We start from the raw sequence: 12,116 nt of genomic DNA on the forward strand, positions 1-12,116 counted from the left end.
TATTTTACTTTACTCAGTTGCTAACAACTAATTACCACTACTCACTATGTTTTACCAGTGTCAGCCATTTTTATATATGCTATTTACCTTAGCAGACTCAACCAGTAGTATCCCACTACCAAACAATAAAAATAAAGCTAATAGGGTTAGCTACATAGCATATCTTTTTTTTTAGTTTTGCAAGCACAGCTACTAACAACTTTCTGTATGACCTTGCTACTCTCCAAATATCTACCAACATGCTGAGAAGGTGATAAATGCGGTATATCTAATTTTTGCCTTAAAATACTTGGCTAGTATCAACACCCTATCTCTTCTTGCCAATCTCTAAAGATTTGCCAACATGATACCAGGGTGAGCCACTTAGCATATCTTATCTTTTACCTAAAATATTTTGCTTTTAACAACTGTTTACTCATTCTACTAATCTTCAAAAATCTACCATTAAGCTACCAGGGTGAGGAATGCAGCATATTTTCTCTAACTTAATCGATTCAGCCACTATCAGAATCTCGCCTCGCCCTGCTAATACCAAAGTATTTACCGACTCGCTACTAGATTGAGCCATATAGTATTTTTTTATTCACCTTAGTAGAACCAGCTACTAACAACTCTCTGATTCAACCTGGCGATTCACAACTATACTGTATCTATCGACTAGATATGAATATGAGCCATTTAGTATATCAATTCTCCTTAACTTAGCAAACTTGGCTACTAACAACACCATTCCGCCTTGCCACTTCCAAAGATCAGCTGACATGCTGATAGAATGCTTTTTACTTTAGTAGACTCTACTACTAACAATTCCCTATCCCACCTTTAAAAGCCTGAAATATAAACCATCAAGCTACCAGGGTGAGCAATGTAGTATACTTTCTCTTTAATTCAGCAGATTTAGCTACTAGCAACTCCTAACCTTATACCTATTTACCAAATACCAAAGTTTTATTGACATGCTAGCAGAGAAAGACATGTAGTATATCCTCTTTTTATATCAAGATAATCAGCTAGTAACAACACCCTACCCCACCTCACTATTACCCAGTGATTTACTGACATGATAGCAGTGTGAGAAATATAGTATATCTTATCTTTATTTTAGAAGACTACTTAGCTACTGCCAATATCCTACCTAACTGCTGATACTAAATAATAACAATATTGGACACTTTTATCATTTGTTGTGGTTTTTTGATGTTTAAGGTAATTTGGCTGGCAGGATATTTTAAGATTACCTGTGCCAAACTTGATTACGCGCAGTTATGCATTCTAGAAATGTAGAGAAGCTGACAGAACAGAGAGGCGTAACAGTGCAACTTGTACTCAAGAGCCGATGTCAACTATTACCCTGACAGCATCTACTTGCATCATTTAGCATGTATCGTCCTTCTGAGCATTTTAACCACAATCAAGTCTTTTTCCCATTTTAGTCTTGAAACAATCTGGCCGTCAAATCACCTCAATCCTTAAAAAACCATTGCAAATGATAGAAAAATACTTATAATTTTTGACAAAGTTTACTAAGGTTTTACGTAAGTTTAAAAAAAAACAAAGTAATAATTAAAATGGCTTAAGTTTCAGCAGAAATTTATTTTTATGTGAAGTTGTTTTTTTAAGATAGCAGCAATAATTTACTGGTATTATTATAATGAACACAGTTCACTATATTCTCCTTTTATAGGTCCTTCATTTTTAGCTTGTAAGACATTTTATTCACCTGGTATTCACCTGCCATTCGACAAAACCAAAAACCTTAGAATTTACAAGCTGTTATGTCATCTTTAATAAAAAATTCAGATATGATTTATTCTATGGCTGAGATGCTTTGCTAATGATCATCAGGGTTACTTACCTAACAAGTTACAATGTTATCACCCTCTAACTGAATGGGCAGCCATTTCCTGTTATCTATCACAAGACCCCCTGCCTGCCTAGCCATCTCATGTTATCTATTAAAAGGTAGCCTGCATGTCTTGTCATTTCATGCTATTTATCATGAGGTCACCTGCATTCTTTGTCAGCCCCCCCTAGATTACACAATATCTGAGTTTGTGAGCTGCTCACTGGTTTACTTTTTACCAATGTTGACTGTATAAGGTGTTGGCTTTACTCCACAAAAAATAACTATGCCATTTTGAAATTCAAATTTATTAATAGATTTAATAGGTTTTAAATGCTTCATTTCATCCATACTGGTAATAAAATGTAAAATTCATTCACGTACGGAGATTCCTTGAGTAGCTGTAACGTAATTATTTGTAATTGAGAACAAAGTTGTTTTCAGTCTTTGTCTGTTCTAGTTAACTATTCTATGACATGACACATTGAATAACAAATGACTTTTTTATTTGTAATAAACTGGTAACAATAAAGTGAATGATGGAACAAGAATTGACAAAAATGCTACCTAATGTAGCTCTGAAAGTATGTTATTACTCTAGACTTTAATGTTTAACTTGTGTCTAAATTGGCAATATATAAATATTTCTGCTTGTTTTGAATATTATTGTAAATATTTGCTAAAAGCCAATTAATGACAGATCAGTAATTGTGTGAAAGTTTTGAATATATATTAGTAGAATCTACTTATATCTAAGTAGAATTAATTTCAATATATATATATATATATATATATATATATAAATTGTTTCCTCACCCCGGATACCCCGTATGGGTGGTAAATTCTGCTTTAACTCGGGTCTCCTACCAGAGACCTGGGAGTTTGAGCACTCACCTCAAGATCTTACCTGTTCCCAATAGCGCACTTTTCTGCAACTCACTTGAGTTGATTGTTGTTGGTATTTGGGCAAGCCACATTTTATGCGCCGGTGTTATTGCGCCCAGTGCCCCAATGACTACTGGGATTACAGTTGTTCTTACATTCCAGCACTTTTCAATTTCTTCTCCAAGATGGAAATATTTCTCTACCTTTTCTTTTTCTTTGCTGGCTATATTGTAGTCATTGGGTACTGCTATATTTATTATAGTAGCCCTCTTGTTCTCCTTGTCTACCACCACTATATCTGGTTGGTTTGCTAGGACATGCTTGTCAGTTTGGATGTAGAAGTCCCAGAGGATCTTAGCGCGGTCATTTTCATTGACCTTACCAGGAGCTTCCCACCAGTGTTGTGGTTTATTAAGGCCATACTCATCGCATAGACTTTTATACACAATACCCAATACATACACATATATACAATACCACAATATGTACAATATATATATATATATATATATATATATATATATATATATATATATATATATATATATATATATATATATAGACATCCTGCAGTGGAGCAAACATGTCAGTACAGTCAGACCTCAACATGCACCTGAGAATATCCAACACATCATCAGTGGATGCAAGAAACTAGCAGGAAACGCATACACTGAACGGCATAATCATGTAGCAGGTGTTGTGTATAGAAGTCTATGTGATAAGTGTGGCTTTGCTAAACCACAACACTGGTGGGAAGCTACTGGTAATGTTAATAAAAATGACCGCGGTAAGATCCTCTGGGACTTCTACAACCGGACTACATGTCCTAGCAAACCAACCAGATATAGTGATGGTGAACAAAGAGAACAAGTGGGCTACTATAATATATATAACAGTACCCGATGACTAAAATATAGCCAGCAAAGAAAAAAAAGGTAGAGAAATATCTCCTTCTTTGAGAAGAGATTTAAAAGTGTTGCGATGTAAGAACAACTGTGATCCCAGTAATCATTGGGGCACTGGGCGCAATAACACCGGCGCATAAAATGTGGCTTGCCCAAATACCGACGGCAATCAACTGAGGTGAGTTGCAGAAAAGTGAGCTATTTGGAACAGCTAAGATCTTGATGCGACTGCTCAAACTTCCTGGTCTCCAGTTGGAGACCCAAGTTAGAGCAGAAATTACCACCTATACGCGTTAACTGGAATGAGGAAACAATGTTACATATATATATATTTATATATGTTTCATGTACAGTACAGTAAAGATGTCAGAACAGTCAGACCTCAACATGCAAGTGTCGCGACGTACGAGAAAAACGACATATAAGCCAGATTTCTAACAAGTTTCGTCCTTTTCCAAAACCAGTATATGGTAAAGTATGTTAGAGGCCAATTTCAAATTCAGTATCGCTTGATCTTTCTCCTTGAATCACTTTCGTGAATTTTTTAAAAAGTTATTTGAAAATTTCAGAGAGCTGTTGGAAAAAACCAAAAAAGAACCAAATAATAAAACTCAAGGAGACAAAATTGAAGTAAGTTTGATGAAAGATTGAAACTTAGCCTTGAGTGTTTGTTCAGTAAGCTAAACTCATTTACCTTAAATTCATAATTTCTGTTACATAGAATCACGAAAGTCACATCATAAACTTCATGCATTTGTGCACATCCTAATGTTACACATTTTTGCAGATCATAACAACTAAGTAGATATTTGTTACTTTGATATTGTAGGCACCAAATTACAACAATTAAATACATGTTTTTTTGGTAATAGTTTTCCGGTTCAGTTAGTTTCTTCATAGTATGATGACAAATTAGGTTGTAATTAGTCATCTAAATTATGAACTAGTGTTTTGATTCACAAGTAAGTTGGACGTATGAACTCACTCCCAGAGAGCATTAAGCTGGTATGTCAAAGTATGCAGTTCACAGTTTAAGAACACAAATGAGCTCAGGTGTTATACATAGGAAATGATTGAATAATTGCTAATAGTAGCAGCAAATAAAAGGAAATAATAGGAGTCTTTGCCAGAAAGGTCCTAAATTAATTCAGCAAACTTCGATGACTGAACCTGAGTAGTTCTTTAGTGGTTAGTAATATGAAGTTTACTCAGCTCCAGACGCGCAGAACTTTTATTCTGTGTAGTTGTTTTTGTTTTCTTTTATTTGTGATCGGTGAATGTGTAATCTAAACGCTAAAAGTAGCCTATCATAGTGGTTGCAAAAGGAATAATAAATGTTGCTTAATATCTGTCAATGAAAGCAACAAAAAAATGTAGACGCCACCTTACCATATTGCTGCCACCTGAAACTAGACTAAAGGTAAGGCCACACGTACCGTGTAATTTCAACTAATCTGGGAAATTCCATTCGTACGAAATTTCTGACCTGCCACACGGAGTTTTCCCACCACGGATTCGTGCGAAACTAACTTTCAACTAGCCAATCATAACGCGGTGATAAATTGAAGCCGATTCCGTTTCAATCATTTGCTTCAGTACAAACATGCGGGTCAGATCTAAAAAAAGATAACGTTTTGTGAGTTTCTAGTCGCAATTCCTAATTCCTAATATCGGTTGCGGAATGTACACGTAAATTAATTTCGGCGCCTACAATATAACTGCGCGTTAATAAGGTCGTTTCTACGCAACTACAAAACTGCTAATGCTAGTTGCACTGAGTAGTTGTAGTAGGCTGTTGTTGTAAATGGTTTTTAGTATACTTTTGAATAGAGCTTGTACATTGATAATCTTTTTACGAACTATTACGAATGTACTACATTGCAAAACGGTTCTTTTGTATGACTACAGCAGGTTTTGGCTTGCCCACAAAACCGTTTTACTTTTTCTTCTAATTACAATACTGTTATATGTGTTATCGAAGTATTTGACTTACTTGACAGCACAATAACATCAATGATTAATCACTGTTAGCTCTTCTCCAATCTAGACTAATTTTACTATGGTTGATCAAGTGTAGGCAAGCCGCCTGGTTTGTTCAATGATTGATTGAAGTGTGAGTTCAATTTATGGGACTTGACCCAGATCTTTTAGTGCAAGCCTCAACTAGCTAAGCTCCGATGTTGATTGTTAGCAAATAGCAACACTTTATTTCATGAACCAAAACCTAGTGTACAAGTAGTAAAGTTCTAGAATATGAGAAAGATAACAAATAGTGAGAAAGAACTAAGTAGTATATAAATCTCTTACGCCAACGTCAAGCATGCGTCTGCCCTTAAAGCTCAGTCTTACACGTCTGTAAGTGTCACTGCCAAAGAGGCTGAGCTATTAAAAAACACTAGCTTTTATAGGCATTTAGGATAGCCTGAGGACGGGTATATAATGTTCGTATCATATACTATGTTGTAGGAGTAAGTCCATTGGAAGGAACACTGTCTTTGGATACGTCACAGGGGGTGCGCTGAGATTGTGGCTGGATGCTAGGATTGCGTAATATTGTCTCCGTCAGCACCGTAACGTGTCATGGAAAAGTACTGGCTTAGGGTGATGGTAAGTTCAGTTATTTTTGGTAGTGCTTGGTGATGGGTGGATAGATATAATTACTCCCAAATTCCTTGGCGGTTTCCATAGGCGGTGTTGACTCATCAGTTTCCAGATTGATGTATTATAATTTTGACATTTCCAATTATGGGATCTTTTGATGTCTCTTAGGCGTTTCGATGCTTGTACGGCGGTTTGGCTACATTCCCTGCTGTTATCATGTTTTCGGAGTATTTCCATACAACATTTCTCCCGTTGTTAAAGAACGATATGTCCTCATGTCGTATTTCGTGGTAGCGTTGCTGTTGGCATAACAGTAGTAAAATAAACAGAATATATAAAATGAAATGAAGTTATAAAGTTGTGGTTAGAATAAAGATATTTAAAACCCATGTACCCGAGTTAAAAAAAATTATACAATAATTCGTAAAACCAAAACCATGAATAAAATCCAAAAACATAAAGATGTTGAAAGTGGAAATAAAAGTTTTTTTTTTTTTGATTTTCTCAAAGCAATAAGATTTAGGTTAGTAGTAGAAGTATATGGTTGTTAGTTTGCCATGTGGTCTAGGTGAGTGTCAATTGTCCTTTCGGTGTCGCGTATTATTGTCCTGGTTTTTGTATTGCGTCTCCCTTGGCAAAGTAAACGGGTCCTCCCGTATGTCGGTATGTATGGGTGGTTGTATGCGGCGAGTAGTCATTGGTCTTATGGTCAGGAAAGAAAACTAAATCTTGAAATAGAAACTTCACACAACATTATAGCAAAAACTGGCGTGTCTTTTTAGAATTCTAAAATCACAAAATAAATGTTATAACATGCATGACTCAGTTGTGTGTAAGATATTTTCACTTTCCACTGCTGGAGCTACCTACAGAAAGAAAAATTGTCCAAGCATCTGCTTTCATCACTAACCTGTCTTATCCTAAAAAATAGAAAGTCACAATAAAAGTTAACAGTTTTAAACGAGTTCGTTTTCTGATATGTGCCGTGTCTATTTCATAATAAAGTCTATCCTAAAAATTCAAAAGTCAATTTTTGTTACATGAGTGAGACACGCCATTTATTCCATAGTGGCTACGTCTAGTTTTTTTTAAGGTTAAATGAACCATGAATGCTGTGTTTGATCAAATTTGGTAATCAATCAGCCACTATCTGAGATTAGAAAATGATACGGCACGCTGTACCTGTCAAGGAAATATAGATGTTAGCATGTGGTGAGCATTATGACAAGTTACTAGTGATAAATGGACAGTTACTAGTAGCGTTAGAGCATGAATAATTGTCATAGCAAGTGCTACTAGGCAAATACCAGTCTGTCAAGCGAAGAGGCAACAATTTAGCTCATACATACGTTACTGTCATGGTCTGTTGGTTCAGGCTTCGGGTTGATTATAGGCGCACTGCAAATGGATAATATTTGATCTTGTCTGGTAGTTGCCTGTGGAACTTGCGTAGCTGTTGAATTTGGAGGATGGGCGGAGCTTGTATATCGTCTTGAGCTGTTAGTTTGGCTGGCTAGTTTCAATGATAGGATCTTCGGTATCGCTTGACTGCACGTGGTGTCTATTTGATGTTTGACTTTCGCATTCCGTAAGCACTCTTAGACAGCGAGCTAACGATAAGCATGCCATCTTAAGCACGTCATTACTTTATCTGTTGTTTCTTATTCTGATCGCTGTTATTTCTGATGTGGTGAGTTAAATTCTTCCTAGTTATGCTGTCTAGAAATGATTAGTATGTGATGGTTAGTCGTGTTGATGAATGATGTACTCCTATTTTCGTGAACATTTTCTTACTTCTTCCTTTAGCCTTGTCAAATGTCCGGTATATGTGTCGTGTTGTTTAAAAAAATTTATCGTGAAATTTCGTCTAGTCTTGGTCTATTTAATCGTAGTCCGAGTGGAGTTAATTCTTGAAAAAAGAATCCGTTTTAGTCCAAAATTTTGTTCCATTTGTGTAGGTGAGAACTGTGGCTATTCGTAATATTCAAAATCTTCTACCCTGTAGTTCCTTGATGGCTCATCTCTTCTCAAAAATTCCGCTCCATTTTCTTCTATTTGTCTTGCTTGATCGTTTACTATCATGGTCAATCCTTGTAATTGTCTTGTCAATGGTGCGAGTGAGTCAGTGTCTACTTGGTTAACACTCATCGTCTTATTTTTTGTTAATGCTTTATCTATAGCTTCTAGGTTTCTTGCTTCTTTTAGAGCTTCTTGTAAAGTGATGTTTTCTTGTTTCAGGATCGATCTCTGATAACTCTCCTTTAGGCCTCCTATGAATGCGGATTTTATTACCTGATCGCGATTCACTTCCGGTAAGTCTTTAAATACTGATCGGCCTGCAGCCATGATCTCGGAATAGAAATCGTTAATCGACTTCTTCCCTTGGCTGATGTTCCATAGGTTCTTCTCTCGGAGTGGTTGGTCGACTCGGAAAGCCGATATCAATTCCTTCTTTAGGGAGCTGTAGCTCCTCGCGCAATTAGGGTTCAGCTTTATAACATTTCTGTAGGTCTCCCATGCTGGTCCAACAAGTTTAGCAGGTAGGGCTTGTGCTAGTCGTCTGTTGTCATAGTTGTATTGAGCCATCAGTATTTCCCATCGATCAAGGTAGTCTTCGAAGTTATCTCCTTCTTTGAATGGTTCTATGTTATCGACGTTCGGCACTACGCTGATGATGGGTGGTCCCGTCTTGGGTGGGAAGAATAGATCTCCATTTGATGTTCTCGGTGCTACACCAGATCCTGTGTAGCTTCCGGAGTCGTCCACGGTTGGTTTTTCACCTTGTGGGCTTTTTTCTTGGGCTTCGACATCTTCCGGGCTGAGTTGTTCACCACATGGACTCTGGTCCTCAATCATGATTCGGTTTCTCAGTGCTCTCCTTACCACAGAAGTTGTTTTCTTAACTCTCTTTTTTTACCATCTCGTAGTCGGGTTGTTGTGCCTTGGGTCAGTCTATCCGGTTTATGGGAGTAGCTCAATGCCGGCTTTGGCTGCTCCTTTCGGATATTCTTTTGTCACTGCTGGTTTGGCTCCTGGGTGTGTGACTAGGCTGTGTAGGTTCTGGTCTGCTATAACAAACTTAGTTAACATGCAACCTACGAGTAACGTGCTCTAAATTATATATAGGCACTGCTATATGTATATAGTTGACAGAATATATATGTATATATATATATATATTTTTTTTTTTAAATTGTAATTATGTTAAGACGATTATTGAATAAGTGACAAAGACTAGGTAGTCTATTATGTCTGTCAACGAGAAAGTTATTCTATATAGGGAGGGTTGTTTTCCAAATGGTTGAAGTTCAACCGCAAGTATGAGTCTGTAACGTTTATATATCAGTAAACAGCGTAATAATATATACAGGATTAGTGGAATTAGCATATAAATGCAGTCAGTCGCTGTTATAGGTTAGCAGTTGTCAGTTCAGTATCTTGTCTGAGATATGTCTAAAGTTATGTGTAGTCTGTGCACTATATTAGTATCTAATTGAAAGTTTATACTCGAGTTTTAAGTTTCCTATATTAGTGTGCTTGTCTATGAGTCAAGCTGATGTAACTTGTTTTATAACCGGTGTATTATTATTATTAGGCCTTATACGTATGTAAATGTTAGGTGTAATAACCTAGAGCTCCGTGTATCTACAGTCACTAATAGAATGAGTGTGAGCGTGTGACTGGATGAATCTGCAGAATTGCACGTACATAAGAAGTTGCCAATGTATAAATAGATCTATGCTTTCCCTGCAAACCGAAACAGTCAGAAAGGTAGATCAAGGTAGTGAGTGTCCTAAGAAATTTGTGAATTTGTACGTGTATCAAGTTCTGATCTATGTTTGCCCTGGAGCGAAACAGTCAGAAAGCATATAGTATAGTGATAACAGTGCTCAGCTGTGAACTATGTATGTATAACTTTCCTGCAAACCGAAACAGTCAAAAGTTATAGACACTATAGTAAGGCACGCGGCTATAAAATTGTAATTTCCCTGCAAACCGAAACAGTCAGAAATTATGAAAGGCACGCGGCTATGCAATTGTAATTTCCCTGCAAACCGAAACAGTCAGAAATTATGGACACTATGGCAATGTAAAGTGAAGGCACGCGGCTATTAAATTGTTTATGTATAATTTCCCTGCAAACCGAAACAGTCAGAAATTATGAAATAATTGTTTTCTCCTAGGCAAATGTAAATCTGACCTCAGATTTTCTTAAAATAGATTAGGATCCTCAAGCCTATAAGTAGTATGCAAGTGGGTGATCAATCCCAATATAGGCTGCAATTACGCGTTATGAAAGTATGAATTACGAAAGGTCTAGGCGTCAGGGGATTATTTGCCTAGCTATGTGGTTATGCTTTAGCTAAACGGTACACCTAGATAAGTCACTAGATCTCAGCTAACATAGACTTTTTAATGAGTCCCACAATAGATATGTGAATATCTACCTGCCCAGTAGAATATAGCGATCAAATTAGGTATTGTAAATAGCTTAAGCAACCAGATATGAATGAAGATGAAGATGTCAGTTCTATGGTAAGCGCTATGAATAATATTACGAAAGATTTAAGCGTTCAGGGATTACCCACTTAGCTATGTGAAAGGTTGATGACCGATAAGGCACCTCCACCAAAAATGTTATATGTGTTATCGAAGTATTTGACTTACTTGACAGCACAATAACATCAATGATTAATCACTGTTAGCTCTTCTCCAATCTAGACTAATTTTACTATGGTTGATCAAGTGTAGGCAAGCCGCCTGGTTTGTTCAATGATTGATTGAAGTGTGAGTTCAATTTATGGGACTTGACCCAGATCTTTTAGTGCAAGCCTCAACTAGCTAAGCTCCGATGTTGATTGTTAGCAAATAGCAACACTTTATTTCATGAACCAAAACCTAGTGTACAAGTAGTAAAGTTCTAGAATATGAGAAAGATAACAAATAGTGAGAAAGAACTAAGTAGTATATAAATCTCTTACGCCAACGTCAAGCATGCGTCTGCCCTTAAAGCTCAGTCTTACACGTCTGTAAGTGTCACTGCCAAAGAGGCTGAGCTATTAAAAAACACTAGCTTTTATAGGCATTTAGGATAGCCTGAGGACGGGTATATAATGTTCGTATCATATACTATGTTGTAGGAGTAAGTCCATTGGAAGGAACACTGTCTTTGGATACGTCACAGGGGGTGCGCTGAGATTGTGGCTGGATGCTAGGATTGCGTAATATTGTCTCCGTCAGCACCGTAACGTGTCATGGAAAAGTACTGGCTTAGGGTGATGGTAAGTTCAGTTATTTTTGGTAGTGCTTGGTGATGGGTGGATAGATATAATTACTCCCAAATTCCTTGGCGGTTTCCATAGGCGGTGTTGACTCATCAGTTTCCAGATTGATGTATTATAATTTTGACATTTCCAATTATGGGATCTTTTGATGTCTCTTAGGCGTTTCGATGCTTGTACGGCGGTTTGGCTACATTCCCTGCTGTTATCATGTTTTCGGAGTATTTCCATACAACAATACAAATTTGAACCTGACTTTTCAGCAATTATTAGCCTAACTACAAAGCAGTTTTATTTCTATTAAATACATATTGGAACCTGACTTTTCAGCAAATATTAGTCTAGCTACAAAACAGTTATATTTCTATTAAATAAATCCATTACGTCCATGGTACTACTGATTACATATAATCGCCAACACAGTACACAGTTTTCAAACCGAGTTAGGAACTGCGGGCTAGAAACTCGCAAATCGTTATCTTTTTTAGATCTGACCAAACATGTGCAAAAGAAAACGGCCTTCAACATTCAACTAACCTTTTCAACCGACCAATCAAACAGCGTTACGTAGGAATTTCTTACGTTTCGTCCAATTCAGGA

General features: G+C 36.8%; 1 long non-coding RNA gene across 1 annotated transcript; it reads left to right on the forward strand.

Moving 5' to 3' along the window:
* The first annotated feature begins 7,895 nt into the window (after positions 1–7,895).
* On the forward strand, positions 7,896–11,697 carry LOC137401680 (uncharacterized). Its single transcript, XR_010979372.1, has 3 exons — positions 7,896–7,924; positions 8,473–8,546; positions 11,376–11,697. It is a non-coding gene; the product is annotated as an uncharacterized lncRNA (long non-coding RNA).
* Positions 11,698–12,116: the final 419 nt, after the last annotated feature.

Source organism: Watersipora subatra, chromosome 8 (assembly GCF_963576615.1).
Source record: "Watersipora subatra chromosome 8, tzWatSuba1.1, whole genome shotgun sequence".
Taxonomy (NCBI): Eukaryota; Metazoa; Bryozoa; class Gymnolaemata; order Cheilostomatida; family Watersiporidae; genus Watersipora; species Watersipora subatra.